At 37.0% G+C, this 6,083-nt stretch overlaps 1 long non-coding RNA gene across 1 annotated transcript in view; it reads right to left on the bottom strand.

The window, feature by feature from the left end:
* The window catches only part of LOC114618950, a 55,166-nt gene that overhangs the window by 27,579 nt on the left and 21,504 nt on the right, over positions 1 to 6,083 (bottom strand). The window contains exon 2 of the long non-coding RNA XR_003711046.1: positions 1,840 to 1,886. This is a non-coding gene — a long non-coding RNA (uncharacterized LOC114618950). The remainder of the gene's footprint in view (positions 1 to 1,839; positions 1,887 to 6,083) is intronic.

Below are 6,083 nucleotides of genomic sequence, written 5' to 3'. Positions count from 1 at the left end.
AAAGAAAGAAAGAAAGAAAGAAAGAAAGAAAGAAAGAAAGAAAGAAAAATTATCTGTATGTTTAAGACAATGCTTTCTCAGCCTTGGTGACTTGTTTTCCTTCCTTAAAAGGCAGTCACTCCCATTATTTTTAAACTATGGATTTAATAATCCAGTTTTGAATGAAGCTTAAACTGAGCTAACATTTGTGAATTAGTCAAAGCTGGTTAATTAAAGAAATGCTTCCCTGAAAATATATATTATGCACAGGTAGGCTATTTTGGCCTTGCCAAATTTATTAAGAAATTTCTTGCATAAATTAAACTCATTATCAGAAATACTTAGTGAGTTAGCCTTTAAAATTCCATTAAATGTTTTTGAACAACTTTAATTAAAATCTTCTGAATTCCTAGTGTGTTTCTCTATCAATTTTAAGGAGAAAATACTTTAGATTAAACCCTCAGGATTACAAGCCTATGACACCATTTATAATCACAGGGCTTGAGCTATCTGTCCCTGTTTTAAAGTCATCTCATCTTTAGTACAGTGTTTTAAGCTGACAAAAAATGAAAATGGTTCCAACCTGGAAAATGATATTTCATGGAAATGGTGACTTATTCTTCTCTCCAGTAGCGTTAATCAGATTTCATTTATTTTTATAGCATGCCAGGCATTAGCATTACCCTCTAGACACAGGCCCCTTTCTATTTGTCCTTGGATAAGTTATCTGCTGTATTAGGATAACTTTCTTCCTCAAGATAAATGTTTCCCGATAAAACAATATTATTAACCTGTAGCAATTGCCATGTGAAATAAATGCAGTTGTCAAATCGGCTTGGAAGTAAGGAAGAATGGTAGCAGATTAAAAAACTGTGGTGGTGTTCTCTGCTTTTCTCAGATGCATTTAATCTTACTAACGATCAGATATGATTGAATGGCAGAGAAGACACCTGCAAGTAGAAGCCACTGACAAAAGATACACGAGCATCTCCCACGGATTTTGTTGTGTTTGGGGTGCCAGTAACACTGTTTTCCCTCTCTTCAATAATCCTGTTCACGTAATTTCATCAACTGAGAGAGAGGGCTTAACTCAACTACTTAATTGTTTCTTCCCTACAGAAAACAAGGTGCAAGCTTTTTAACACTTTTAATGTTTTGAAATTAAATGGATTGTTTCAGTAAAGACAAGAAGTCATCTCTAAGTGTCTCTAAGAGAGAGATAGCTCCCCAGTTTGCACTCTTAATGACTTATAGGCTACCTATTCAAAGAGCATCTACTAAGTCATAGAGGCACACCATAGCCCAGGACCAAAACTGAACCACTGACAGTGCTGACAGCGTAAGCAAGTAGGCTGAAGGCACCTTGATGAACAAAATAAAGGAATGTTTGTGTGGTGAAACGACATAGATTTTGCCCCTAGTCATGCAGCTGGTAAACGGATTCCAGTTCTTCAGCTCTTTGGTTTGCTTCTGTGCTTGTCTGTGTTTCTGCCTTAGCAGCCTGGGAACTTCAAAGAGGAATTGAAACTTTGATTTTTGGCTTTCTTCTGCTTCAGCTGTCCATGCCATGACCACAAGAACAACGCATACAATATATTGATTAAGTGCAGGATTAAATAAGCTATCAAAACAGGGAATGATGGCCAGACTTCACTTTGGGGTCATATTTATGATCTTTCTGGCAGCTCAGCAAACTGTACTACCATAAAACAAGTGCAGTCACCTGGGATCCAGGGGCAGATACAGATCATGAGAGAGTGATGCTCCCTCTGGATGAGAGAGCTCTTTCTGTCATTCAGAGCACAGCGGAGACATGACAAATAACTAGCTAGCATGCCCTACTTATATAAGTAGTCTTACCTTACTTGATTAGGAAGGCAATAACTTCAAAGGAGAAGAGGGTGGGGCTGGAAAAGAAGAAAAGCCAAGTTTGTGAAGGCATAAGCATAGTGATCTGACAACACAGTGTTGCATAACCTGAAAACATGTCAGTAACTTGGATGCCTTTTTAATTAATTTGATGCAACATAGATTATCAAAGGTACAAACATCTGTCTAAAGCTACTGCGTTCAGTGTTAATATGGGACCACTTTAATGTTAATAAATGGAATAATAGTAACTTTGTGGTTGTCTGAAATGATTTCATCTTGCTAGGGAACAGACATGCCCTGTAAATAAAGGACTTTAAGTGTAAATCTCATATGGGGCTAAATGTGGGAAATGGGAAAATGGCTATTTTCTTTTTCTTGGAGATTGATGACATGAACACATTTGGCAGTTGATTCTTCCTTGTGAAACTATGGAATACTTACCCTTTAATTGGCTGTAGAAATTTGTACCTATGAGTCTGTTGCATATCATGATCTTGTCACATTTGATACATCATCTTTTGTGTGTGCTTTCACTTAAAAGTTCAAGAAACTTAACTGAGTTACCCATCTCAATATCAATATGAATATTTCCTAAGCCTCCTGTTGAAAAGCTCCTCTCCATATAGAGTTATGGCTTTGGACACAGGAAAAAAGGCTGGGAGTCCCTTTGTAATCATCTAAATGTTTCGTAGAGCTTAAAATAAAACATACAGTTTTACCTTTAGCTTTACCTACCTAGGAAATTTCTCTATTGCCTAGAAGGACTTGGTCACATTATATATTAAAATATAGAAGAACAAATATAAGGAATAGATTCATTCCTATGGATGAAGTGAATAGTCCAATTGACACTGGGTGCACAGGACCCATTCTCCCTTGAGGAGGTCATAGTTACAATCCAGGCCATACTTGTACTTCTTAACTTTTATATGCTATTTTAAACAAGGCCACAGCTCTGGCTTATAGGTTTATTAGTCAAGAATAGTGGAACCGAGGGAAAAGACAAGTGTTTCCAACCATTGGTACACATGTTAATGATGAATTATATAGTGAAAAGGAAAACCAGATAACAATAAAATCAGCTAAGCTAACTAGCAGGAACCTCATGTCACTGCTTAGCGAAGAATAGACATCATGGTTTCATTATGATGTCTTAATTTTTCTTTTTATATTTTGGCAATGATGCTTTTTAAAATATAATTTTCAAGTCTTATTTTTAACCATGTAAGCTATCAAATTTCCATTACACATGGTAATATTCTTTCATCTAAATGTGATTTTATGTCATTTTGAACTAAGTGACAATGCAAATATGTCAAATGCTAGTTACATGTATGTGTGTATGAATAATCCTTTGTGTCTCATTAGAAGTTCTGGTTTCAGGAGACTGGTTTCTGACCTAAACTTTTGGATTAAGGAATATATGCAATATCTTTAAAAATGATGAATTCTTGCTTTAAGCAACATGTACTGAGGAAGTAAGTGTTCATAAAGTTGTAAATCATCTAGAAAAATCATCTGACAGATTTCTTTCTCCCCTCTCTCCCTTCCTTCTTCCCTCCTCTCTGTCTCTCTTTCTTTCCCTCTCCCTCTCTCTCTCTCTCTCTCTCTCTCTCTCTCTCTCTCTCTCTCTCTCTCTCATTGGCTGGATTATTTCACCAATGACTGTCTGGCATAGACTCTTCTGACAAAATTACTTTGATTTGTCTCTGAAACAACTGAGAATACTGTCCAACATTCTGCTATGTAAACTGTAATGTGTAGAAGCATGTGGGAATTAAAATGACCAAGAAGGTCTTCATTGTTTGGGAAATATCCACAAAAGCAAGTGCACTTATCTCAGATACAACACATGTACCTGGAATGGTTGAATTTTTAAGTTGTATCTTAGAACTGACTAGCTTAGTCAATATTGTATTTTTATTTCCAAATTCATACTAGGATCACTTGATCAGTGAGGTTCTTGGTAAGATATACTTTGATTTATTTTTATAGTATTATACAAATTGACTTCCTTATTTGTTCAGTCTTACTCTCCCTTGTTGAAGTTCTTGCTACTAACATTTGCTCATAAATGCAAAATCTGTTGTAGGGCCATTTGTGTCTTGATTCAGCTCATTGATGATACTCTCTACCACCCACTCAGAATTCCCATCTCTTTAGCAGATGAAAAACATTATAAAGTAACATGTTCTGGAACATTCTTTTGTGAGGACAGTGCAAAATAAATTTTTCTCAGACTTTCATTTTTCTGGCACATAACAAGGAGACTCTTTGGATGCCCCTTTCAACTGCTTCTCTAACTGATTAACCTGCTTTCCATGAGATGAGGTCACTTATTCCCCCAAACCCCCACCAAATAAAAAATGCCAATCCCCAACCTCTATTTTCATGAAGCACTGGAAGGGAGAAATGAAAATGAGCAAACTGGTATTTAGCCATGCAGGCATGGGCAAAAGTTTCTAGACTCCCCCTTTTTCTTCTTCCTTCTCTGTTCAAATACATTTATTAAATACTTTATACAAAAGCACGACTCCGTTAGCCATTGTTCTGGTGATCATTCTTTAGGACACTTATTGTGGACCAATTGCTTTGTTGTGTTCCTTCCATTTTGGTTCTGAGAGAATATGTCGCCTTCTGGTGGCAAGTAGGAATTGCTTCCTGCCAGACCAGCTGCTTGTGAATTGTGCTCCCAGCTTAATTTGACAGACATTGCTTCCCAACATGCTTTCCCCCAGATTTATTTATAATTGGAATTCTCTCTCAACATACTCTTTGAACCTCTGATATTAGAATATCAGCTTTTTATTGTGTCTGCTCTCCTGCCCTTCATTTTCTTCCCATTTTTTTCTCATTTTCCCCTCAATTTAAAAAATCAGAAAGCAGATATAATTTAATTACAATGGGATGCTCTTCCTATTATGGGTGTAATCGTTGAATTAGTACCTTTTCTACATAGTTTATCGAAGTCACCTAATCTACTTGTTATCAAAATAATTCAGAACATCTTCAGGTATTTTCCATCGATTACTCCGATCTTATTAAGTCTAGACTTTTGTCAGAATTCCATACCTAAGTGAAGACTTCTTCTTTGGATAAGATTATCTCCCAAATACATGGACTTTACTGTGGCATTTCTCTTTCATAATTCTCCTTGTAAATTAAAAAATGTGCTAATTGTTCAAACTGTGAAAAAAGCAGTTTTACACATCAGAGAATATTGTATTGGACCACTGCTTCTTAGTCAAATGCATTACAGTTTTACTTCAAACAAAGCAGTTTGGAGCAGTTAAGTGTTTCAGAGATTGCCCCCCAAATTCTTAGTCAGGCACCTCTTCACCTCTTAGTTGTCAGTGCTGAACATGGCCAATAGGCACTTAGCATCAACATTACTATCCTTTTAAAATATATGAGCACTGTGAGCAGTGTACTGGGGACAGACTAGATCTGGCTGCCCTTAAGCAAAACGATATGCATAGACAACTGTTGATTTTCTTTGGGTGACAGAAATAAGTACCTGCTTTAAACTATTAAAGGTTTCTTTGAAAAAAATCAAACCAAAGGCAGGCACCGTGAAACCCACAGGTGCTCTTTTCCAAGGCACCTTTGTCTGTGTGAAATGTGAAGTGAGTCCAATTTGCAGGGTATATGCTTTGGCAGATGGCAGAGAAGCAATGCCCACACAGCCATTGCCCCCAAGAAAAAGTGCTCTTTATGAATACCACCAGGCAGTAGACAGGCTGTCACCAACAGAGTCATTATCATGCCCCAGACAGAGTATCCTGATAACCCTGATTCTAGTGGAGCCAGCCATTTGGTGCCACTTCACGACTGAGTGTCTCCCTCGAGTTTAGAAAAGAACTTAGTTCATATTACCACTGTAAACTTAATACCTGGCTGTATCACCTCACACCAACAGTACCAAATGCAAATGAGAACACTGCATTTTATAAAGAATGTTCCGGGAGAGACTGTCAATGTGCTTTAAAAATGAGCACTATCCTTTTGGGGGGTAAACAAAGGCATAAAGAGGTTGGACTACAGTGTCTCTTTGTCAACAAACTAACTTATTGAAAGTAACAAAATAAATAAATACAGACTTTGCAGTGACACAGTGACAAGTGAGAGATATACTTACAAAACTGCTGAGAGAGAGAGAGAGAGAAAGAGAGAGAGAGAGAAAAGAGAGAGAGAAAAGAGAGAGAGAGAAAAGAGAGAGAGAGAAAGAGAGA

Source organism: Grammomys surdaster, unplaced genomic scaffold (genome assembly GCF_004785775.1).
Source record: "Grammomys surdaster isolate TR1022 unplaced genomic scaffold, NIH_TR_1.0 146, whole genome shotgun sequence".
NCBI lineage: Eukaryota > Metazoa > Chordata > Mammalia > Rodentia > Muridae > Grammomys > Grammomys surdaster.
The sequence above is the reverse complement of the archived record's forward strand: the minus strand, read 5'-3'. Positions and strand labels throughout refer to the sequence as shown.